At 24.3% G+C, this 25,506-nt stretch overlaps 3 non-coding genes and 1 pseudogene across 3 annotated transcripts; all 4 read right to left on the reverse strand.

Moving 5' to 3' along the window:
- Nucleotides 1-50: 50 nt before the first annotated feature.
- Nucleotides 51-169, reverse strand: LOC123303828. Its single transcript, XR_006535911.1, has one exon. It is a non-coding gene; the product is annotated as a 5S ribosomal RNA (ribosomal RNA).
- Nucleotides 170-6,499: 6,330 nt separating this feature from the next.
- On the reverse strand, nt 6,500-6,620 carry LOC123303831 (annotated as a pseudogene).
- Nucleotides 6,621-13,008: 6,388 nt separating this feature from the next.
- On the reverse strand, nt 13,009-13,128 carry LOC123303830. Its single transcript, XR_006535913.1, has one exon. It is a non-coding gene; the product is annotated as a 5S ribosomal RNA (ribosomal RNA).
- A 6,364-nt stretch (nt 13,129-19,492) lies between these two features.
- LOC123303829 lies at nt 19,493-19,611 on the reverse strand. Its single transcript, XR_006535912.1, has one exon. It is a non-coding gene; the product is annotated as a 5S ribosomal RNA (ribosomal RNA).
- Nucleotides 19,612-25,506: the final 5,895 nt, after the last annotated feature.

Consider the following 25,506-nt stretch of genomic DNA (forward strand, 5'->3'; position numbering starts at 1 on the left):
GTGTAAAAAAAAAGAAAAGAAGAAAAATAATTTATATTTTTAATATAAAAAGGCAACCGCACACAGTGTTCCCAAGCGGTCACCCATCCAAGTACTGACTGTGCCCAATGTTGCTTAACTTCGGTGATCGGACGAGAACCGGTGTTTTCAACGTGGTATGGCTGTTGCCAGTAATAAATGAAAATTTTTACAAATATATATTTTTCATAAATATCATTAATATTAAAGTATATTATTAAAATTTTCAATGAAGTAATCAATTTAAATATATACTTATTTATTATACCATATATTTTAAATAAAAATGCAACCGCACACAGTATTCTCAAGTGGCCACCCATCCGTGGTACTGACTGTGGCAAATGTTTCTTAACTATTATTTTATAAAATATTTATACAAAAAATAATTTACTCTTATCAAATATTAATTTGTGGCCTGTATTAAGGCCTATGTTATTTTCATTTTTTAGCAAAAATAATGAAATATTTCAATATATTATTAAAGTAACAGATCATTTCTTTTTTGGTGCTGCTTTTTTAATTTTTGTAGGAGATGATTTGGCAACAGAAGCTTTCTTAGCTTTTGGTGCTTTCGGTTTACGAGCAGGGCTACTTTTGGCAGCGGATTTTGTACTTTTTGCTGGTTTTGCTTTAACTGGTGCTTTTTTTGATGCCGCTGATGATTTTGCAGTAACTTTTTTAGCAGCAGTTGATGATGATGGAGTCGCTTTTTTTGCTTTAGGCTTTTTGGCTGCCAATGATGTAGTTGTGGCTTTCTTTTCTTTTGGTGCCCGTTTACTTTTAGCACTCTTTGCTGAACCTTTTGCTCCACTTTCTTTTTTGGATACTTTTGATTTAGCTGAAGAATTAGATGAAGCGGAAGCAGCCAATTTGAATGAACCAGATGCACCTTTACCTTTAGTTTGTACCAAGGCTCCCTCAGTTACAGCAGCTTTTAAATATTTTTTAATAAATGGTGAAATTTTATCAGAATCCACTTTATAATTTGCAGCTAAATATTTTTTAATTGCTTGTAATGATGAACCACCACGTTCTTTTAAATTTTTAATTGCGTTAACAACCATTTCTGATGTACGTGGATGTGTTGGTTTTGAATGTTGTTTTGTACGTTTAGCACCAGAAGCTGTTGCTTTTTTTGTTGGTGTTGTAGAAGCAGCAGTAACCGCAGTTGCTGCAACAGCTGTAGAATTTTCTTCGGCCATATTTTTTTACTTTATAAAAATAATGTATTTATTATAAATATTTAAATGATAAAATATAATAATTCTATCAAATAAAAAATAAAGGTTTTCAATTATATCATTATTCACAATAATATAAGTCCCTATGTAAGTCAAAGTACCATGTAGAAAACACATAAAAATTAAATAGTATTTCTAATTTACTGTCGTAGTAAACATGATTTATTTTTTCAATTTCTATAATATATAAAATAATAAATTATAAATTTAATAATAATATTTATTTTATAAATTAAAATATATTTAATTTTTTTATTAACAATTATTAATAAACATAGTTTAATATTAATTATTTCAATCATACAAAACAATAATATTTTTAAGGTAAACTTAAAAAGTATATATTTTTATTTTTTATTTAATATCGATTTATTATAAATTATTAGTATATAAATAATTAAAAAATTTAATATATAAATATATATATTATAGTATAAGATTTCATTTTTAGAAAAACTTTTTTTGTCAATAATGAAAACGTATTATTATGAAATGTGTTAATCGAACATTGACAAAATATATTTCATTAGAAAATACTTTTATTTATGCATTAATATCAATAATTAACTATTAAATTAATTTTTTCATAATTATATAAAGAAATTTTATACTGATATAAGTATTTATATATTATAATATTTATTTTAAATATAAAAAAATTTATGACAAAATATATTATTAGAGTATTTGTTGAGATTAATATAAGATTATTTTAAATAAGAATTAATTTATATAATTATTAAAATATTATTAATTTTATGTTATGTAATTTTAATAAAAATAAATAATAATAATAATAAATATACAAATTTTTTAACAATTTAAATTTTATATGATCTAAATAATTTTGTTAAGTACGATATGAGAAATCATTGTAAGCTTCGTTAAGAAACTTTGTAATATAAAATAATAATAATAATATTAAATATATAAATAAATAAAATAAATTTGATATATATTTTTAGTTCATTCTGTGTATAAATCAAAGGATACCGAATAATTGGTAACGGATGCGATATATTATAGTATCGAGTATTAAAACATAATATATAAATTTATCTTGTTATTCAAATTTTTTGTTACTTAACTTATGTATTTAGAAAATTTATAATATTATTTATATAATTGACATAAAATCTTATAAATTGAAATTTTATTAATATGTATCAAAAGAAGAGAGTAACGTATTGATATAATATCAAAGGATACTGATTATTTAAATAACGAATACGTCATATATTGTTTGTGTAACGAAGTTCACTTGGCCATCTAGTTTAAAATAACATTTTCAATAGAAAGTTTATATGCTTTGTTTTTTTTTTTTCTTTAATTATTAAAAAAATAAATTGAAATTTAATTCAATCAAATTTTATAATAATTTTAAAAAAATTTTTCCTTTTAAAAAATATTTTGTGATGTTGTGATAATATGTATTAATACAAGTGCATCCTGATACTTTTATCTCTAGTAAAGGTATGAGTATCATGAACAGTTTTGTTATCTAATGATATTATTTTGATAATATTTTGTGTATATTCTTATAATATTTTGTCTAAATATCATCATAATACAATATTATTTTGATAATATTTTATGAATATTCTTATAATATGTTACCTAAATGTCATCATAATATGATGAATTATTTCCATAATAACATATAAAAAAAGAAAAAAAAAAAAAGAATCATTAATTTATAATTATTTAAATTGATTCTTTAAAAAAATATTATAATATATTATTTATAAAAATAATTTTTACTCTTATTTTAAATAAATTTGTGGCCTTTTATTAAAAGGCCTATGATCGATGTATTATTATTATAAAAATTAATGCAATGTTTTTAATTTATGCTTTCTTTTCAGTTTTCTTTGGTAATAACACTGCTTGAATGTTTGGTAATACACCACCTTGAGCAATTGTTACACCAGATAATAATTTATTTAATTCTTCATCATTACGAATTGCCAATTGTAAATGACGTGGAATGATACGTGTTTTTTTGTTATCACGGGCAGCATTACCAGCTAACTCGAGAACTTCTGCAGCCAAATATTCCATAACAGCAGCCAAATATACTGGGGCACCAGCACCTACTCGTTCAGCATAATTTCCTTTTCGTAATAATCTGTGAATTCTTCCAACAGGAAATTGTAATCCTGCTCGGCTTGATCTTGACTTTGCCTTTCCCTTTACTTTACCACCTTTACCTCGTCCAGACATAGCGAATAAATTTATTTAATTAATATTTTTTTTTGTAAATATAATCACACAGATGTGTACGTTACGGGGATTGTAACATAAATGTTTAAAATGTTATTTGGGTATTTTAATTTATAATATTTATAAAATATAAAACTTTAAAAATAAACCAATCACCTTATAGTATTATTTTTAGCCAATCAGAGAGTAGTATTCATTTTTATTGTTATATCCATCTTCGCGTATATAATACGCTAGTTGTATACACGACACGCTCATACATATACTGACTGGTGTTCTGTAACTATCTGTGTATATTAATTGTTTGTAACAATGCCACCAAAAACAAGTGGAAAAGCAGCAAAAAAAGCTGGCAAAGCTCAAAAAAATATATCAAAGAGTGATAAGAAAAAGAAGAGGAAGCGCAAGGAATCATATGCAATTTACATTTACAAAGTATTAAAACAAGTGCATCCTGATACTGGTATCTCTAGTAAAGCTATGAGTATCATGAACAGTTTTGTTAATGATATTTTTGAACGTATTGCTGCTGAAGCATCACGTTTAGCACATTATAATAAACGTTCAACAATCACAAGTCGGGAAATTCAAACCGCAGTTCGATTATTATTACCTGGTGAATTGGCAAAGCACGCTGTTAGTGAAGGTACTAAAGCTGTTACAAAATATACAAGTTCAAAATAAATAAATCGAAAATATTATTTAATTGATAACATAAAAATACATCAACATATAAAAACGGCTCTCTTTTTAAGAGAGCCATCAAATTTTTTAAATAAGAGTAAATTATTTTTATATATACAAAAAAATAAAATAAACAATTATTAATATCATATTTAATATAAAATTTTATATATTAATAGCTTGAATATATCTATTATTAGTATATCAATATTATTAATTTTAAATATAATAAAGGATATCGCGGAATATATATCGTAAATCAGTGTAATGCAAATGCATTACATTACCTTTATTATTTTCATTTTACATTTACTACTTGTTTATGTACGCTTATAATTATTAGAAAAATATTTTTAATAATTTTAAAAAATAAATGAAATAATAAAAATTTAATAATAAATTATTTATTGAAAGTATAAAAAATGGTATAGCAAAATCTTTATTTTCTTTGATTAAGGCGAAATGTTTTATTAGTTATAAATTCGATAATCTCCTATCGATACTTGTTACTCTTAACTTGTATATATAAAAAATATAATAGTATATTAATTTATAATAAAATTTTTTCAAAAATTCAATAAGTTATTGTAAAATAAAATAGATAATATACAAATTATAATTTATTATTGCAGATATATTGTAATGTATGTTATAAACAAAATAATTTGTTGTAAACAAATTATATAATATGTTATATTTATTAACAAATTTATTTACTCTTATATAAAATAAAATTAGTGGCTTCCCAAAAAGGAAAGCCTGTTTAAATTTATCGGATGTATTAAATATTCTTTAATAAATTTACTAAATATTTTAAGTAAATTATTATATTTTCTTAACCTCCAAAACCATACAAAGTACGACCTTGTCGTTTTAATGCATATACAACATCCATAGCTGTAACTGTTTTAGCTTTTTGCGTGTTCAGTATATGTAACAGCATCCCGAATAACATTTTCAAGGAATACTTTAAGTACACTACGTGTTTTCTTCTTAAATTAAACCAGAGATACGTTTTACTCCACCTCGTCGTGCTAAACGACGAATTGCAGGTTTTGTAATACCTTGGATATTATCACGCAAAACTTTTCTATGACGTTTTGCACCCCCCTTTTCCAAGACCCTTTCCACTTTTCCTCTGCCCAGTCATTTTAATAAAAAATTATTTACAATATTTTAACGAACGGTTAACACGTGTGTTAACCTCACAAGTATTGTAATGTATGTGAGCGCCGGTACAATTGTGCCTTTTTTATATAAAGCATTAAAGATTTTTTAAGCCACGCCTATACAATTTGATTAGTCCATACTCTGATAGCTATCCAATAGGATATGACAACAAAAATTTTGAAATTTCATATAAATATAAATACAACACATTTATTTCGCATTTAAACATTTGACTTTGTAGTATCAAATTGTCGAATATAATTTTTAAAATTGTGTGTTTTTTTTGTAAAAACATTATTATTTGAAAATGGCTAGAACCAAGCAAACTGCACGTAAATCAACTGGTGGTAAAGCACCAAGAAAACAATTAGCAACGAAAGCTGCACGTAAAAGTGCACCAGCAACTGGTGGAGTAAAAAAACCACACAGATATCGTCCTGGTACAGTAGCTTTACGAGAAATTCGTCGTTATCAAAAAGTACTGAATTGTTAATTCGTAAATTACCATTCCAACGTTTAGTACGTGAAATTGCACAAGATTTTAAAACCGATTTACGTTTTCAAAGTTCAGCTGTTATGGCATTACAAGAAGCCTAGTGAAGCCTATTTAGTAGGTTTATTTGAAGATACCAATTTATGCGCAATTCATGCAAAGCGTTTTACAATTATGCCTAAGGATATACAATTGGCAAGACGTATTCGTGGAGATACGTGCATAAGCGTTTTAAATGACAATTTAAAAAAAAAAAAAACAAATAAGAAATATTTTCGGTCCTTATATATAGGACCAACATATATTATTTAAATAAGGAGTATATTATTTTTATTAAAAAATATATATATATATATATATATAAATTATTGAAATAAAATTAAACATTATTAAAATTTTGTTATAATTATAAGCGATTGCTATTTCTAAAAATAAATAAATTTCATAAAATTTATATTATTTTATATTCATTTGAAATATTAAAAAAACTTCTCGCTTTAAAGTAACCATGATATGAGTTATAAATGCAATAAATTTTATACAAAAAATAATATTTATTTGTTGACGAATAATATAAAAGGTTTACATTTCTAAATAACATATATTTATATATGGTGTGTAAAAAAAAAGAAAAAGAAGAAAAATAATTTATATTTTTAATATAAAAAGGCAACCGCACACAGTGTTCCCAAGCGGTCACCCATCCAAGTACTGACTGTGCCCAATGTTGCTTAACTTCGGTGATCGGACGAGAAACCGGTGTTTTCAACGTGGTATGGCTAGTTGCCAGTAATAAATGAAAATTTTTACAAATATATATTTTTCATAAATATCATTAATATTAAAGTATATTATTAAAATTTTCAATGAAGTAATCAATTTAAATATATACTTATTTATTATACCATATATTTTAAATAAAAATGCAACCGCACACAGTATTCTCAAGTGGCCACCCATCCGTGGTACTGACTGTGGCAAATGTTTCCTTAACTATTATTTTATAAAATATTTATACAAAAAAATAATTTACTCTTATCAAATATTAATTTGTGGCCTGTATTAAGGCCTATGTTATTTTCATTTTTTAGCAAAAATAATGAAATATTTCAATATATTATTAAAGTAACAGATCATTTTTTTTTGGTGCTGCTTTTTAATTTTTGTAGGAGATGATTTGGCAACAGAAGCTTTCTTAGCTTTTGGTGCTTTCGGTTTACGAGCGAGGGCTACTTTTGGCAGCGGATTTTGTACTTTTTGCTGGTTTTGCTTTAACTGGTGCTTTTTTTGATGCCGCTGATGATTTTTGCAGTAACTTTTTTAGCAGCAGTTGATGATGTGATGGAGTCGCTTTTTTTTGCTTTAGGCTTTTTGGCTGCCAATGATGTAGTTGTGGCTTTCTTTTCTTTTGGTGCCCGTTTACTTTTAGCACTCTTTGCTGGAACCTTTTGCTCCACTTTCTTTTTTGGATACTTTTGATTTAGCTGAAGAATTAAGATGAAGCGGAAGCAGCCAATTTGAATGAACCAGATGCCACCTTTACCTTTAGTTTGTACCAAGGCTCCCTCAGTTACAGCAGCTTTTAAATATTTTTTAATAAATGGTGAAATTTTATCAGAATCCACTTTATAATTTGCAGCTAATTATTTTTTAATTGCTTGTAATGATGAACCACCACGTTCTTTTAAATTTTTAATTGCGTTAACAACATTTCTGATGTACGTGGATGTGTTGGTTTTGAATGTTGTTTTGTAGCGTTTAGCACCAGAAGCTGTTGCTTTTTTTGTTGGTGTTGTAGAAGCAGCAGTAACCGCAGTTGCTGCAACAGCTGTAGAATTTTCTTCGGCCATATTTTTTTACTTTATAAAAATAATGTATTTATATAAATATTTAAATGATAAAATATAATAATTCTATCAAATAAAAAATAAAGGTTTTCAATTATATCATTATTCACAATAATATAAGTCCCTATGTAAGTCAAAGTACCATGTAGAAAACACATAAAAATTAAATAGTATTTCTAATTTACTGTCGTAGTAAACATGATTTATTTTTTCAATTTCTATAATATATAAAATAATAAATTATAAATTTAATAATAATATTTATTTATAAATTAAAATATATTTAATTTTTTTATTACAATTATTAATAAACATAGTTTAATATTAATTATTTCAATCATACAAAACAATAATATTTTTAAGGTAAACTTAAAAAGTATATATTTTTATTTTTTATTTAATATCGATTTATTATAAATTATTAGTATATAAATAATTAAAAAATTTAAATGATAAAATATTATATATTATAGTATAAGATTTCATTTTTAGAAAAACTTTTTTTGTTCAATAATGATAAACGTATTATTATGAAATGTGTTAATCGAACATTGACAAAATATATTTCATTAGAAAATACTTTTTATTTATGCATTAATATCAATAATTAACTATTAAATTAATTTTTTCATAATTATATAAAGAAATTTTATACTGATATAAGTATTTATATATTATAATATTTATTTTAAATATAAAAAAATTTTATGACAAAATATATTATTAGAGTATTTGTTGAGATTAATATAAGATTATTTTAGAGATAAGAATTAATTTATATAATTATTAAAATATTATTAATTTTATGTTATGTAATTTTAATAAAAATAAATAATAATAATAATAAAATATACAAATTTTTTAACAATTTAAATTTTATATGATCTAAATAATTTTGTTAAGTACGATATGAGAAAATCATTGTAAGCTTCGTTAAGAAACTTTGTAATATAAAATAATAATAATAATATTAAATATATAAAATAAATAAAATAAATTTGATATATATTTTTAGTTCATTCTGTGTATAAATCAAAGGATACCGAATAATTGGTAACGGATGCGATATATAATAGTATCGAGTATTATAAACATAATATATAAATTTATCTTGTTATTCAAATTTTTTGTTACTTAACTTATGTATTTAGAAATTTTATAATATTATTTATATAATTGACATAAAATCTTATAAATTGAAATTTTATTAATATGTATCAAAAGAAGAGAGTAACGTATTGATATAATATCAAAGGATACTGATTATTTAAATAACGAATACGTCATATATTGTTTGTGTAACGAAGTCACTTGGCCATCTAGTTTAAAATAACATTTTCAATAGAAAGTTTATATGCTTTGTTTTTTTTTTTTTTCTTTAATTATTAAAAAAATAAATTGAAATTTAATTCAATCAAATTTTATAATAATTTTAAAAAAATTTTTCCTTTTAAAAAATATTTTGTGATGTTGTGATAATATGTATTAATACAAGTGCATCCTGATACTTTTATCTCTAGTAAAGGTATGAGTATCATGAACAGTTTTGTTATCTAATGATATTATTTTGATAATATTTTGTGTATATTCTTATAATATTTTGTCTAAATATCATCATAATACAATATTATTTTGATAATATTTTATGAATATTCTTATAATATGTTACCTAAATGTCATCATAATATGATGAATTATTTCCATAATAACATATAAAAAAAGAAAAAAAAAAAAAAGAATCATTAATTTATAATTATTTAAATTGATTCTTTAAAAAAATATTATAATATATTATTTATAAAAATAATTTTTACTCTTATTTTAAATAAATTTGTGGCCTTTTTATTAAAAGGCCTATGATCGATTGTATTATTATTATAAAAATTAATGCAATGTTTTTTAATTTATGCTTTCCTTTTCAGTTTTCTTTGGTACTTAACACTGCTTGAATGTTTGGTAATACACCACCTTGAGCAATTGTTACACCAGATAATAATTTATTTAATTCTTCATCATTACGAATTGCCAATTGTAAATGACGTGGAATGATACGTGTTTTTTTGTTATCACGGGCAGCATTACCAGCTAACTCGAGAACTTCTGCAGCCAAATATTCCATAACAGCAGCCAAATATACTGGGGCACCAGCACCTACTCGTTCAGCATAATTTCCTTTTCGTAATAATCTGTGAATTATTACGAAAAGGAAATTGTATTCCTGCTCGGCTTGATCTTGACTTTGCCTTTCCCTTTACTTTACCACCTTTACCTCGTCCAGACATAGCGAATAAATTTATTTAATTAATATTTTTTTTTGTAAATATAATCACACAGATGTGTACGTTACGGGGATTGTAACATAAATGTTTAAAATGTTATTTGGGTATTTTAATTTATAATATTTATAAAATATAAAACTTTTAAAAATAAACCAATCACCTTATAGTATTATTTTTAGCCAATCAGAGAGTAGTATTCATTTTTATTGTTATATCCATCTTCGCGTATATAATACGCTAGTTGTATACACGACACGCTCATACATATACCAGACTGGTGTTCTGTAACTATCTGTGTATATTAATTGTTTGTAACAATGCCACCAAAAACAAGTGGAAAAGCAGCAAAAAAAGCTGGCAAAGCTCAAAAAAATATATCAAAGAGTGATAAGAAAAAGAAGAGGAAGCGCAAGGAATCATATGCAATTTACATTTACAAAGTATTAAAAACAAGTGCATCCTGATACTGGTATCTCTAGTAAAGCGTATGAGTATCATGAACAGTTTTGTTAATGATATTTTTGAACGTATTGCTGCTGAAGCATCACGTTTAGCACATTATAATAAACGTTCAACAATCACAAGTCGGGAAATTCAAACCGCAGTTCGATTATTATTACCTGGTGAATTGGCAAAGCACGCTGTTAGTGAAGGTACTAAAGCTGTTACAAAATATACAAGTTCAAAATAAATAAATCGAAAATATTATTTAATTGATAACATAAAAATACATCAACATATAAAAACGGCTCTCTTTTTAAGAGAGCCATCAAATTTTTTAAATAAGAGTAAATTATTTTTATATATACAAAAAAATAAAATAAACAATTATTAATATCATATTTAATATAAAATTTTATATATTAATAGCTTGAATATTATCTATTATTAGTATATCAATATTATTAATTTTAAATATAATAAAGGATATCGCGGAATATATATCGTAAATCAGTGTAATGCAAATGCATTACATTCCCTTTATTATTTTCATTTTACATTTACTACTTGTTTATGTACGCTTATAATTATTAGAAAAATATTTTTAATAATTTTAAAAAATAAATGAAATAATAAAAATTTAATAATAAATTATTTATTGAAAGTATAAAAAATGGTATAGCAAAATCTTTATTTTCTTTGATTAAGGCGAAATGTTTTATTAGTTATAAATTCGATAATCTCCTATCGATACTTGTTACTCTTAACTTGTATATATAAAAAATATAATAGTATATTAATTTATAATAAAATTTTTTCAAAAATTCAATAAGTTATTGTAAAATAAAATAGATAATATACAAATTATAATTTATATTGCAGATATATTACAATAAAAAAAAAAAAAAATAAATAAAAATATTTGGTAATGTATGTTATAAACAAAATAATTTGTTGTAAACAAATTATATAATATGTTCTATTTATTAACAAATTTATTTACTCTTATATAAATAAAATTAGTGGCTTCCAAAAAGGAAAGCCTGTTTAAATTTATCGGATGTATTAAATATTCTTTAATAAATTTACTAAATATTTTAAGTAAATTATTATATTTTCTTAACCTCCAAAACCATACAAAGTACGACCTTGTCGTTTTAATGCATATACAACATCCATAGCTGTAACTGTTTTACGTTTTTGCGTGTTTTCAGTATATGTAACAGGCATCCCGAATAACATTTTCAAGGAATACTTTAAGTACACCACGTGTTTCTTCATAAATTAAACCAGAGATACGTTTTACTCCACCTCGTCGTGCTAAACGACGAATTGCAGGTTTTGTAATACCTTGGATATTATCACGCAAAACTTTTCTATGACGTTTTGCACCCCCTTTTCCAAGACCCTTTCCACCTTTTCCTCTGCCAGTCATTTTTATTAAAATTATTTACAATATTTTAACGAACGGATAACACGTGTGTTAACCTCACAAGTATTGTAATGTATGTGAGCGCCGGTACAATTGTGCCTTTTTATATAAAGCATTAAAGATTTTTTAAGCCACGCCTATACAATTTGATTAGTCAACTCCTGATAGCTATCCAATAGGATATGACAACAAAAAATTTTGAAATTTCATATAAATATAAATACAACACATTTATTTCGCATTTAAACATTTGACTTTGTAGTATCAAATTGTCGAATATAATTTTTAAAATTGTGTGTTTTTTTGTAAAAACATTATTATTTGAAAATGGCTAGACCAAGCAAACTGCACGTAAATCAACTGGTGGTAAAGCACCAAGAAAACAATTAGCAACGAAAGCTGCACGTAAAAGTGCACCAGCAACTGGTGGAGTAAAAAAACCACACAGATATCGTCCTGGTACAGTAGCTTTACGAGAAATTCGTCGTTATCAAAAAAGTACTGAATTGTTAATTCGTAAATTACCATTCCAACGTTTAGTACGTGAAATTGCACAAGATTTTAAAACCGATTTACGTTTCCAAAGTTCAGCTGTTATGGCATTACAAGAAGCTAGTGAAGCCTATTTTAGTAGGTTTATTTGAAGATACCAATTTATGCGCAATTCATGCAAAGCGTGTTACAATTATGCCTAAGGATATACAATTGGCAAGACGTATTCGTGGAGAACGTGCATAAGCGTTTTTAAATGACAATTTAAAAAAAAAAAAAACAAATAAGAAATATTTTCGGTCCTATATATAGGACCAACATATATTATTAAATAAGAGTATATTATTTTTATTAAAAAATATATATATATAATATATATAAATTATTGAAATAAAATTATACATTATTAAAATTTTGTTATAATTATAAGCGATTGCTATTTCTAAAAATAAATAAATTTCATAAAATTTATATTATTTTATATTCATTTGAAATATTAAAAAAACTTCTCGCTTTAAAGTAACCATGATATGAGTTATAAATGCAAATAAAATTTTATACAAAAAATAATATTTATTTGTTGACGAATAATATAAAAGGTTTACATTTCTAAATAACATATATTTATATATGGTGTGTAAAAAAAAAGAAAAGAAGAAAAATAATTTATATTTTTAATATAAAAAGGCAACCGCACACAGTGTTCCCAAGCGGTCACCCATCCAAGTACTGACTGTGCCCAATGTTGCTTAACTTCGGTGATCGGACGAGAACCGGTGTTTATCAACGTGGTATGGCTGTTGCCAGTAATAAATGAAAATTTTTACAAATATATATTTTTCATAAATATCATTAATATTAAAGTATATTATTAAAATTTTCAATGAAGTAATCAAATTTTAAATATATACTTATTTATTATACCATATATTTTAAATAAAAATGCAACCGCACACAGTATTCTCAAGTGGCCACCCATCCGTGGTACTGACTGTGGCAAATGTTTCTTAACTATTATTTTATAAAATATTTATACAAAAAAATAATTTACTCTTATCAAATATTAATTTGTGGCCTGTATTAAGGCCTATGTTATTTTCATTTTTTAGCAAAAATAATGAAATATTTCAATATATTATTAAAGTAACAGATCATTTCTTTTTTGGTGCTGCTTTTTTAATTTTTGTAGGAGATGATTTGGCAACAGAAGCTTTCTTAGCTTTTGGTGCTTTCGGTTTACGAGCAGGGCTACTTTTGGCAGCGGATTTTGTACTTTTTTGCTGGTTTTGCTTTAACTGGTGCTTTTTTTGATGCCGCTGATGATTTTGCAGTAACTTTTTTTAGCAGCAGTTGATGATGATGGAGTCGCTTTTTTTGCTTTAGGCTTTTTGGCTGCCAATGATGTAGTTGTGGCTTTCTTTTCTTTTGGTGCCCGTTTACTTTTAGCACTCTTTGCTGAACCTTTTGCTCCACTTTCTTTTTTGGATACTTTTGATTTAGCTGAAGAATTAGATGAAGCGGAAGCAGCCAATTTGAATGAACCAGATGCACCTTTACCTTTAGTTTGTACCAAGGCTCCCTCAGTTACAGCAGCTTTTAAATATTTTTTAATAAATGGTGAAATTTTATCAGAATCCACTTTATAATTTGCAGCTAAATATTTTTTAATTGCTTGTAATGATGAACCACCACGTTCTTTTAAATTTTTAATTGCGTTAACAACCATTTCTGATGTACGTGGATGTGTTGGTTTTGAATGTTGTTTTGTACGTTTAGCACCAGAAGCTGTTGCTTTTTTTTGTTGGTGTTGTAGAAGCAGCAGTAACCGCAGTTGCTGCAACAGCTGTAGAATTTTCTTCGGCCATATTTTTTTACTTTATAAAAATAATGTATTTATTATAAATATTTAAATGATAAAATATAATAATTCTATCAAATAAAAAATAAAGGTTTCAATTATATCATTATTCACAATAATATAAGTCCCTATGTAAGTCAAAGTACCATGTAGAAAACACATAAAAATTAAATAGTATTTCTAATTTACTGTCAGTAGTAAACATGATTTATTTTTTCAATTTCTATAATATATAAATAATAAATTATAAATTTAATAATAATATTTATTTTATAAATTAAAATATATTTAATTTTTTTATTAACAATTATTAATAAACATAGTTTAATATTAATTATTTCAATCATACAAAACAATAATATTTTTAAGGTAAACTTAAAAAGTATATATTTTTATTTTTTATTTAATATCGATTTATTATAAATTATTAGTATATAAATAATTAAAAAATTTAATATATAAATATATATATTATAGTATAAGATTTCATTTTTAGAAAAACTTTTTTTGTCAATAATGAAAACGTATTATTATGAAATGTGTTAATCGAACATTGACAAAATATATTTCATTAGAAAATACTTTTATTTATGCATTAATATCAATAATTAACTATTAAATTAATTTTTTCATAATTATATAAAGAAATTTTATACTGATATAAGTATTTATATATTATAAATATTTATTTTAAATATAAAAAAATTTATGACAAAATATATTATTAGAGTATTTTGTTGAGATTAATATAAGATTATTTTAAATAAGAATTAATTTATATAATTATTAAAATATTATTAATTTTATGTTATGTAATTTTAATAAAAATAAATAATAATAATAATAAATATACAAATTTTTTAACAATTTAAATTTTATATGATCTAAATAATTTTGTTAAGTACGATATGAGAAATCATTGTAAGCTTCGTTAAGAAACTTTGTAATATAAAATAATAATAATATTAAATATATAAATAAATAAAATAAATTTGATATATATTTTTAGTTCATTCTGTGTATAAATCAAAGGATACCGAATAATTGGTAACGGATGCGATATATTATAGTATCGAGTATTAAAACATAATATATAAATTTATCTTGTTATTCAAATTTTTTGTTACTTAACTTATGTATTAGAAAATTTATAATATTATTTATATAATTGACATAAAATCTTATAAATTGAAATTTTATTAATATGTATCAAAAGAAGAGAGTAACGTATTGATATAATATCAAAGGATACTGATTATTTAAATAACGAATACGTCATATATTGTTTGTGTAACGAAGTTCACTTGGCCATCTAGTTTAAAATAACATTTTCAATAGAAAGTTTATATGCTTTGTTTTTTTTTTTTCTTTAATTATTAAAAAAATAAATTGAAATTTAATTCAATCAAATTTTATAATAATTTTAAAAAAATTTTTCCTTTTAAAAAATATTTTGTGATGTTGTGATAATATGTATTAATACAAGTGCATCCTGATACTTTTATCTCTAGTAAAGGTATGAGTATCATGAACAGTTTTGTTATCTAATGATATTATTTTGATAATATTTTGTGTATATTCTTATAATATTTTGTCTAAATATCATCATAATACAATATTATTTTGATAATATTTTTATGAATATTCTTATAATATGTTACCTAAATGTCATCATAATATGATGAATTATTTCCATAATAACATATAAAAAAAGAAAAAAAAAAAAAGAATCATTAATTTATAATTATTTAAATTGATTCTTTAAAAAAATATTATAATATATTATTTATAAAAATAATTTTTACTCTTATTTTAAATAAATTTGTGGCCTTTTATTAAAAGGCCTATGATCGATGTATTATTATTATAAAAATTTATGCAATGTTTTTAATTTATGCTTTCTTTTCAGTTTTCTTTGGTAATAACACTGCTTGAATGTTTGGTAATACACCACCTTGAGCAATTGTTACACCAGATAATAATTTATTTAATTCTTCATCATTACGAATTGCCAATTGTAATGACGTGGAATGATACGTGTTTTTTTGTTATCACGGGCAGCATTACCAGCTAACTCGAGAACTTCTGCAGCCAAATATTCCATAACAGCAGCCAAATATACTGGGGCACCAGCACCTACTCGTTCAGCATAATTTCCTTTTCGTAATAATCTGTGAATTCTTCCAACAGGAAATTGTAATCCTGCTCGGCTTGATCTTGACTTTGCCTTTCCCTTTACTTTACCACCTTTACCTCGTCCAGACATAGCGAATAAATTTATTTAATTAATATTTTTTTTTTGTAAATATAATCACACAGATGTGTACGTTACGGGATTGTAACATAAATGTTTAAAATGTTATTTGGGTATTTTAATTTATAATATTTATAAAATATAAAACTTTAAAATAAACCAATCACCTTATAGTATTATTTTTAGCCAATCAGAGAGTAGTATTCATTTTTATTGTTATATCCATCTTCGCGTATATAATACGCTAGTTGTATACACGACACGCTCATACATATACTGACTGGTGTTCTGTAACTATCTGTGTATATTAATTGTTTGTACAATGCACCAAAAACAAGTGGAAAAGCAGCAAAAAAAGCTGGCAAAGCTCAAAAAAATATATCAAAGAGTGATAAGAAAAAGAAGAGGAAGCGCAAGGAATCATATGCAATTTACATTTACAAAGTATTAAAACAAGTGCATCCTGATACTGGTATCTCTAGTAAAGCTATGAGTATCATGAACAGTTTTGTTAATGATATTTTTGAACGTATTGCTGCTGAAGCATCACGTTTAGCACATTTATAATAAACGTTCAACAATCACAAGTCGGGAAATTCAAACCGCAGTTCCGATTATTATTACCCTGGTGAATTGGCAAAGCACGCTGTTAGTGAAGGTACTAAAGCTGTTACAAAATATACAAGTTCAAAATAAATAAATCGAAAATATTATTTAATTGATAACATAAAAATACATCAACATATAAAAACGGCTCTCTTTTTAAGAGAGCCATCAAATTTTTTAAATAAGAGTAAATTATTTTTATATATACAAAAAAATAAAATAAACAATTATTAATATCATATTTAATATAAAATTTTATATATTAATAGCTTGAATATATCTATTATTAGTATATCAATATTATTAATTTTAAATATAATAAAGGATATCGCGGAATATATATCGTAAATCAGTGTAATGCAAATGCATTACATTACCTTTATTATTTTTCATTTTACATTTACTACTTGTTTATGTACGCTTATAATTATTAGAAAAATATTTTTAATAATTTTAAAAAATAAATGAAATAATAAAAATTTAATAATAAATTATTTATTGAAAGTATAAAAAATGGTATAGCAAAATCTTTATTTTCTTTGATTAAGGCGAAATGTTTTATTAGTTATAAATTCGATAATCTCCTATCGATACTTGTTACTCTTAACTTGTATATATAAAAAATATAATAGTATATTAATTTATTAATAAATTTTTTCAAAAATTCAATAAGTTATTGTAAAATAAAATAGATAATATACAAATTATAATTTATTATTGCAGATATATTACAATAAAAAAAAAAAAAATAATAAAAATATTTGGTAATGTATGTTATAAACAAAATAATTTGTTGTAAACAAATTATATAATATGTTATATTTATTAACAAATTTATTTACTCTTATATAAATAAATTAGTGGCTTCCCAAAAAGGAAAGCCTGTTTAAATTTATCGGATGTATTAAATATTCTTTAATAAATTTACTAAATATTTTAAGTAAATTATTATATTTTCTTTAACCTCCAAAACCATACAAAGTACGACCTTGTCGTTTTAATGCATATACAACATCCATAGCTTGTAAACTGTTTTACGTTTTGCGTGTTCAGTATATGTAACAGCATCCCGAATAACATTTTCAAGGAATACTTTAAGTACACCACGTGTTTCTTCATAAATTAAACCAGAGATACGTTTTACTCCACCTCGTCGTGCTAAACGACGAATTGCAGGTTTTGTAATACCTTGGATATTATCACGCAAAACTTTTCGATGACGGTTTGCACCCCCTTTTCCAAGACCCTTTCCACCTTTTCCTCTGCCAGTCATTTTAATAAAAAATTATTTACAATATTTTAACGAACGGATAACACGTGTGTTAACCTCACAAGTATTGTAATGTATGTGAGCGCCGGTACAATTGTGCCTTTTTATATAAAGCATTAAAGATTTTTTAAGCCACGCCTATACAATTTGATTAGTCCATACTCTGATAGCTATCCAATAGGATATGACAACAAAAATTTTGAAATTTCATATAAATATAAATACAACACATTTATTTTCGCATTTAAACATTTGACTTTGTAGTATCAAATTGTCGAATATAATTTTTAAAATTGTGTGTTTTTTTGTAAAAACATTATTATTTGAAAATGGCTAGAACCAAGCAAACTGCACGTAAATCAACTGGTGGTAAAGCACCAAGAAAACAATTAGCAACGAAAGCTGCACGTAAAAGTGCACCAGCAACTGGTGGAGTAAAAAAACCACACAGATATCGTCCTGGTACAGTAGCTTTACGAGAAATTCGTCGTTATCAAAAAAGTACTGAATTGTTAATTCGTAAATTACCATTCCAACGTTTAGTACGTGAAATTGCACAAGATTTTTAAAACCGATTTACGTTTCCAAAGTTCAGCTGTTATGGCATTACAAGAAGCTAGTGAAGCCTATTTAGTAGGTTTATTTGAAGATACCAATTTATGCGCAATTCATGCAAAGCGTGTTACAATTATGCCTAAGGATATACAATTGGCAAGACGTATTCGTGGAGAACGTGCATAAGCGTTTTTAAATGACAATTTAAAAAAAAATAAAACAAATAAGAAATATTTTCGGTCCTATATATAGGACCAACCATATATTATTAATAAGAGTTATATTATTTTTATTAAAAAAATATATATATATATATATTATAAATTATTGAAATAAAATTAAACATTATTAAAATTTTGTTATAATTATAAGCGATTGCTATTTCTAAAAATAAATAAATTTCATAAAATTTATATTATTTTATATTCATTTGAAATATTAAAAAAACTTCTCGCTTTAAAGTAACCATGATATGAGTATAAATGCAATAAAATTTTATACAAAAAATAATATTTATTTGTTGACGAATAATATAAAAGGTTTTACATTTCTAAATAACATATATTTATATATGGTGTGTAAAAAAAAAGAAAAGAAGAAAAATAATTTATATTTTTAATATAAAAAGGCAACCGCACACAGTGTTCCCAAGCGGTCACCCATCCAAGTACTGACTGTGCCCAATGTTGCTTAACTTCGGTGATCGGACGAGAACCGGTGTTTTCAACGTGGTATGGCTGTTGCCAGTAATAAATGAAAATTTTTACAAATATATATTTTTCATAAATATCATTAATATTAAAGTATATTATTAAAATTTTCAATGAAGTAATCAATTTAAATATATACTTATTTATTATACCATATATTTTAAATAAAAATGCAACCGCACACAGTATTCTCAAGTGGCCACCCATCCGTGGTACTGACTGTGGCAAATGTTTCTTAACTATTATTTTATAAAATATTTATACAAAAAATAATTTACTCTTATCAAATATTAATTTGTGGCCTGTATTAAGGCCTATGTTATTTTCATTTTTTGCTAAAAAATGAAAATATTTCAATATATTATTAAAGTAACAGATCATTTCTTTTTTGGTGCTGCTTTTTTAATTTTTGTAGGAGATGATTTGGCAACAGAAGCTTTCTTAGCTTTTGGTGCTTTCGGTTTACGAGCAGGGCTATCTTTTGGCAGCGGATTTTGTACTTTTTGCTGGTTTTGCTTTAACTGGTGCTTTTTTTGATGCCGCTGATGATTTTGCAGTAACTTTTTTAGCAGCAGTTGATGATGATGGAGTCGCTTTTTTTGCTTTAGGCTTTTTGGCTGCCAATGATGTAGTTGTGGCTTTCTTTTCTTTTGGTGCCCGTTTACTTTTAGCACTCTTTGCTGAACCTTTTGCTCCACTTTCTTTTTTGGATACTTTTGATTTAGCTGAAGAATTAGATGAAGCGGAAGCAGCCAATTTGAATGAACCAGATGCACCTTTACCTTTAGTTTGTACCAAGGCTCCCTCAGTTACAGCAGCTTTTAAATATTTTTTTAATAAATGGTGAAATTTTATCAGAATCCACTTTATAATTTGCAGCTAAATATTTTTTAATTGCTTGTAATGATGAACCACCACGTTCTTTTAAATTTTTAATTGCGTTAACAACCATTTCTGATGTACGTGGATGTGTTGGTTTTTGAATGTTGTTTTGTACGTTTAGCACCAGAAGCTGTTGCTTTTTTTGTTGGTGTTGTAGAAGCAGCAGTAACCGCAGTTGCTGCAACAGCTGTAGAATTTTCTTCGGCCATATTTTTTTACTTTATAAAAATAATGTATTTATTATAAATATTTAAATGATAAAATATAATAATTCTATCAAATAAAAAATAAAGGTTTCAATTATATCATTATTCACAATAATATAAGTCCCTATGTAAGATCAAAGTACCATGTAGAAAACACATAAAAATTAAATAGTATTTCTAATTTACTGTCGTAGTAAACATGATTTATTTTTTCAATTTCTATAATATATAAAATAATAAATTATAAATTTAATAATAATATTTATTTTATAAATTAAAATATATTTAATTTTTTTTATTAACAATTATTAATAAACATAGTTTAATATTAATTATTTCAATCATACAAAACAATAATATTTTTAAGGTAAACTTAAAAAGTATATATTTTTATTTTTTATTTAATATCGATTTATTATAAATTATTAGTATATAAATAATTAAAAAATTTAATATATAATTATATATATTATAGTATAAGATTTCATTTTTAGAAAAACTTTTTTGTCAATAATGAAAACGTATTAATTGAAATGTGTTAATCGAACATTGACAAAATATATTTCATTAGAAAATACTTTTATTTATGCATTAATATCAATAATTAACTATTAAATTAATTTTTTCATAATTATATAAAGAAATTTTATACTGATATAAGTATTTATATATTATAATATTTATTTTAAATATAAAAAAATTATGACAAAATATATTATTAGAGTATTTGTTGAGATTAATATAAGATTATTTTAAATAAGAATTAATTTATATAATTATTAAAATATTATTAATTTTATGTTATGTAATTTTAATAAAAATAAATAATAATAATAATAAATATACAAATTTTTTAACAATTTAAATTTTATATGATCTAAATAATTTTGTTAAGTACGATATGAGAAATCATTGTAAGCTTCGTTAAGAAACTTTGTAATATAAAATAATAATAATAATATTAAATATATAAATAAATAAAATAAATTTGATATATATTTTTAGTTCATTCTGTGTATAAATCAAAGGATACCGATTAATTGGTAACGGATGCGATATTATTATAGTATCGAGTATTAAAACATAATATATAAATTTATCTTGTTATTCAAATTTTTTGTTAACTTAACTTATGTATTTAGAAAATTTATAATATTATTTATATAATTGACATAAAATCTTATAAATTGAAATTTTATTAATATGTATCAAAAGAAGAGAGTAACGTATTGATATAATATCAAAGGATACTGATTATTTAAATATCGAATACGTCATATATTGTTTGTGTAACGAAGTTCACTTGGCCATCTAGTTTAAAATAACATTTTCAATAGAAAGTTTATATGCTTTGTTTTTTTTTTTTCTTTAATTATTAAAAAAATAAATTGAAATTTAATTCAATCAAATTTTATAATAATTTTAAAAAAATTTTTCCTTTTAAAAAATATTTTGTGATGTTGTGATAATATGTATTAATACAAGTGCATCCTGATACTTTTATCTCTAGTAAAGGTATGAGTATCATGAACAGTTTTGTTATCTAATGATATTATTTTGATAATATTTTGTGTATATTCTTATAATATTTTGTCTAAATATCATCATAATACAATATTATTTTGATAATATTTTATGAATATTCTTATAATATTGTTACCTAAATGTCATCATAATATGATGAATTAATTTCCATAATAACATATAAAAAAAAAAAAAAAAAAAAAGAATCATTAATTTATAATTATTTAAATTGATTCTTTAAAAAATATTATAATATATTATTTATAAAAATAATTTTTACTCTTATTTTAAATAAATTTGTGGCCTTTTATTAAAAGGCCTATGATCGATGTATTATTATTATAAAAATTAATGCAATGGTTTTAATTTATGCTTTCTTTTCAGTTTTCTTTTGGTAATAACACTGCTTGAATGTTTGGTAATACACCACCTTGAGCAATTGTTACACCAGATAATAATTTATTTAATTCTTCATCATTACGAATTGCCAATTGTAAATGACGTGGAAATGATACGCTGTTTTTTTGTTATCACGGGCAGCATTACCAGCTAACTCGAGAACTTCTGCAGCCAAATATTCCATAACAGCAGCCAAATATACTGGGGCACCAGCACCTACTCGTTCAGCATAATTTTCCTTTTCGTAATAATCTGTGAATTCTTCCAACAGGAAATTGTAATCCTGCTCGGCTTGATCTTGCCTGTTGCCTTTCCCTTTACTTTACCACCTTTACCTCGTCCAGACATAGCGAATAAATTTATTTAATTAATATTTTTTTTTTGTAAATATAATCACACAGATGTGTACGTTACGGGGATTGTAACATAATGGTTTAAAATGTTTATTTGGGTATTTTAATTTATAATATTTATAAAATATAAAACTTAAAAATAAAACCAATCACCTTATAGTATTATTTTTAGCCAATCAGAGAGTAGTATTCATTTTTATTGTTATATCCATCTTCGCGTATATAATACGCTAGGTTGTATACACGACACGCTCATACATATACTGACTGGTGTTCTGTAACTATCTGTGTATATTAATTGTTGGTAACAATGCCACCAAAAACAAGTGGAAAAGCAGCAAAAAAAGCTGGCAAAGCTCAAAAAAATATATCAAAGAGTGATAAGAAAAAGAAGAGGAAGCGCAAGGAATCATATGCAATTTACATTTACAAAGTATTAAAACAAGTGCATCCTGATACTGGTATCTCTAGTAAGCTATGAGTATCATGAACAGTTTTGTTAATGATATTTTTGAACGTATTGCTGCTGAAGCATCACGTTTAGCACATTATAATAAACGTTCAACAATCACAAGTCGGGAAAATTCAAACCGCAGTTCGATTATTATTACCTGGTGAATTGGCAAAGCACGCTGTTAGTGAAGGTACTAAAGCTGTTACAAAATATACAAGTTCAAAATAAATAAATCGAAAATATTATTTAATTGATAACATAAAAATACATCAACATATAAAACGGCTCTCTTTTTAAGAGAGCCATCAAATTTTTTAAATAAGAGTAAATTATTTTTATATATACAAAAAAATAAATAAAACATTATTAATATCATATTATAATATAAATTTTATATATTACTAGCCTTGAATATATCTATTATTAGTATATCAATATTATTAATTTTAAATATAATAAAGGATATCGCGGAATATATATCGTAAATCAGTGTAATGCAAATGCATTACATTACCTTTATTATTTTCATTTTACATTTACTACTTGTTTATGTACGCTTATAATTATTAGAAAAATATTTTTTAATAAATTTTAAAAAATAAATGAAATAATTAAAAATTTAATAATAAATTATTTATTGAAAGTATAAAAAATGGTATAGCAAAATCTTTATTTTCTTTGATTAAGGCGAAATGTTTTATTAGTTATAAATTCGATAATCTCCTATCGATACTTGTTACTCTTAACTTGTATATATAAAAAATTATAATTTGTATATTAATTTATAATAAAATTTTTTCAAAATTCAATAAGTTATTGTAAAATAAAATAGATAATATACAAATTATAAATTATTATTGCAGATATATTACAATAAAAAAAAAAAAAATAAATAAAAATATTTGGTAATGTATGTTATAAACAAAATAATTTGTTGTAAACAAATTATATAATATGTTATATTTATTAACAAATTTATTTACTCTTATATAAATAAAATTAGTGGCTTCCCAAAAAAGGAAAGCCTGTTTAAATTTATCGGATGTATTAAATATTCTTTAATAAATTTACTAAATATTTTAAGTAAATTATTATATTTTCTTAACCTCCAAAACCATACAAAGTACGACCTTGTCGTTTTAATGCATATACAACATCCATAGCTGTAACTGTTTTACGTTTTGCGTGTTCAGTATATGTAACAGCATCCCGAATAACATTTTTCAAGGAATACTTTAAGTACACCACGTGTCTTCTTCATAAATTAAACCAGAGATACGTTTTACTCCACCTCGTCGTGCTAAACGACGAATTGCAGGTTTTGTAATACCTTGGATATTATCACGCAAAACTTTTCTATGACGTTTTGCACCCCCTTTTCCAAGACCCTTTCCACCTTTTCCTCTGCCAGTCATTTTAATAAAAAATTATTTACAATATTTTAACGAACGGATAACACGTGTGTTAACCTCACAAGATATGTAAATGGTATGTGAGCGCCGGTACAATTGTGCCTTTTTATATAAAGCATTAAAGATTTTTAAGCCACGCCTATACAATTTGATTAGTCCATACTCTGATAGCTATCCAATAGGATATGACAACAAAAATTTTTGAAATTTCATATAAATATAAATACAACACATTTATTTCGCATTTAAACATTTGACTTTGTAGTATCAAATTGTCGAATATATTTTTAAAATTGTGTGTTTTTTTGTAAAAACATTATTATTTGAAAATGGCTAGAACCAAGCAAACTGCACGTAAATCAACTGGTGGTAAAGCACCAAGAAACAATTAGCAACGAAAGCTGCACGTAAAAGTGCACCAGCAACTGGTGGAGTAAAAAAACCACACAGATATCGTCCTGGTACAGTAGCTTTACGAGAAATTCGTCGTTATCAAAAAAGTACTGAATTGTTAATTCGTAAATTACCATTCCAACGTTTAGTACGTGAAATTGCACAAGATTTTAAAACCGATTTACGTTTCCAAAGTTCAGCTGTTATGGCATTACAAGAAGCTAGTGAAGCCTATTTAGTAGGTTTATATGAAGATACCAATTTATGCGCAATTCATGCAAAGCGTGTTACAATTATGCCTAAGGAT

Source organism: Chrysoperla carnea (assembly GCF_905475395.1).
Source record: "Chrysoperla carnea chromosome X unlocalized genomic scaffold, inChrCarn1.1 SUPER_X_unloc_143, whole genome shotgun sequence".
NCBI classification, from domain to species: domain Eukaryota; kingdom Metazoa; phylum Arthropoda; class Insecta; order Neuroptera; family Chrysopidae; genus Chrysoperla; species Chrysoperla carnea.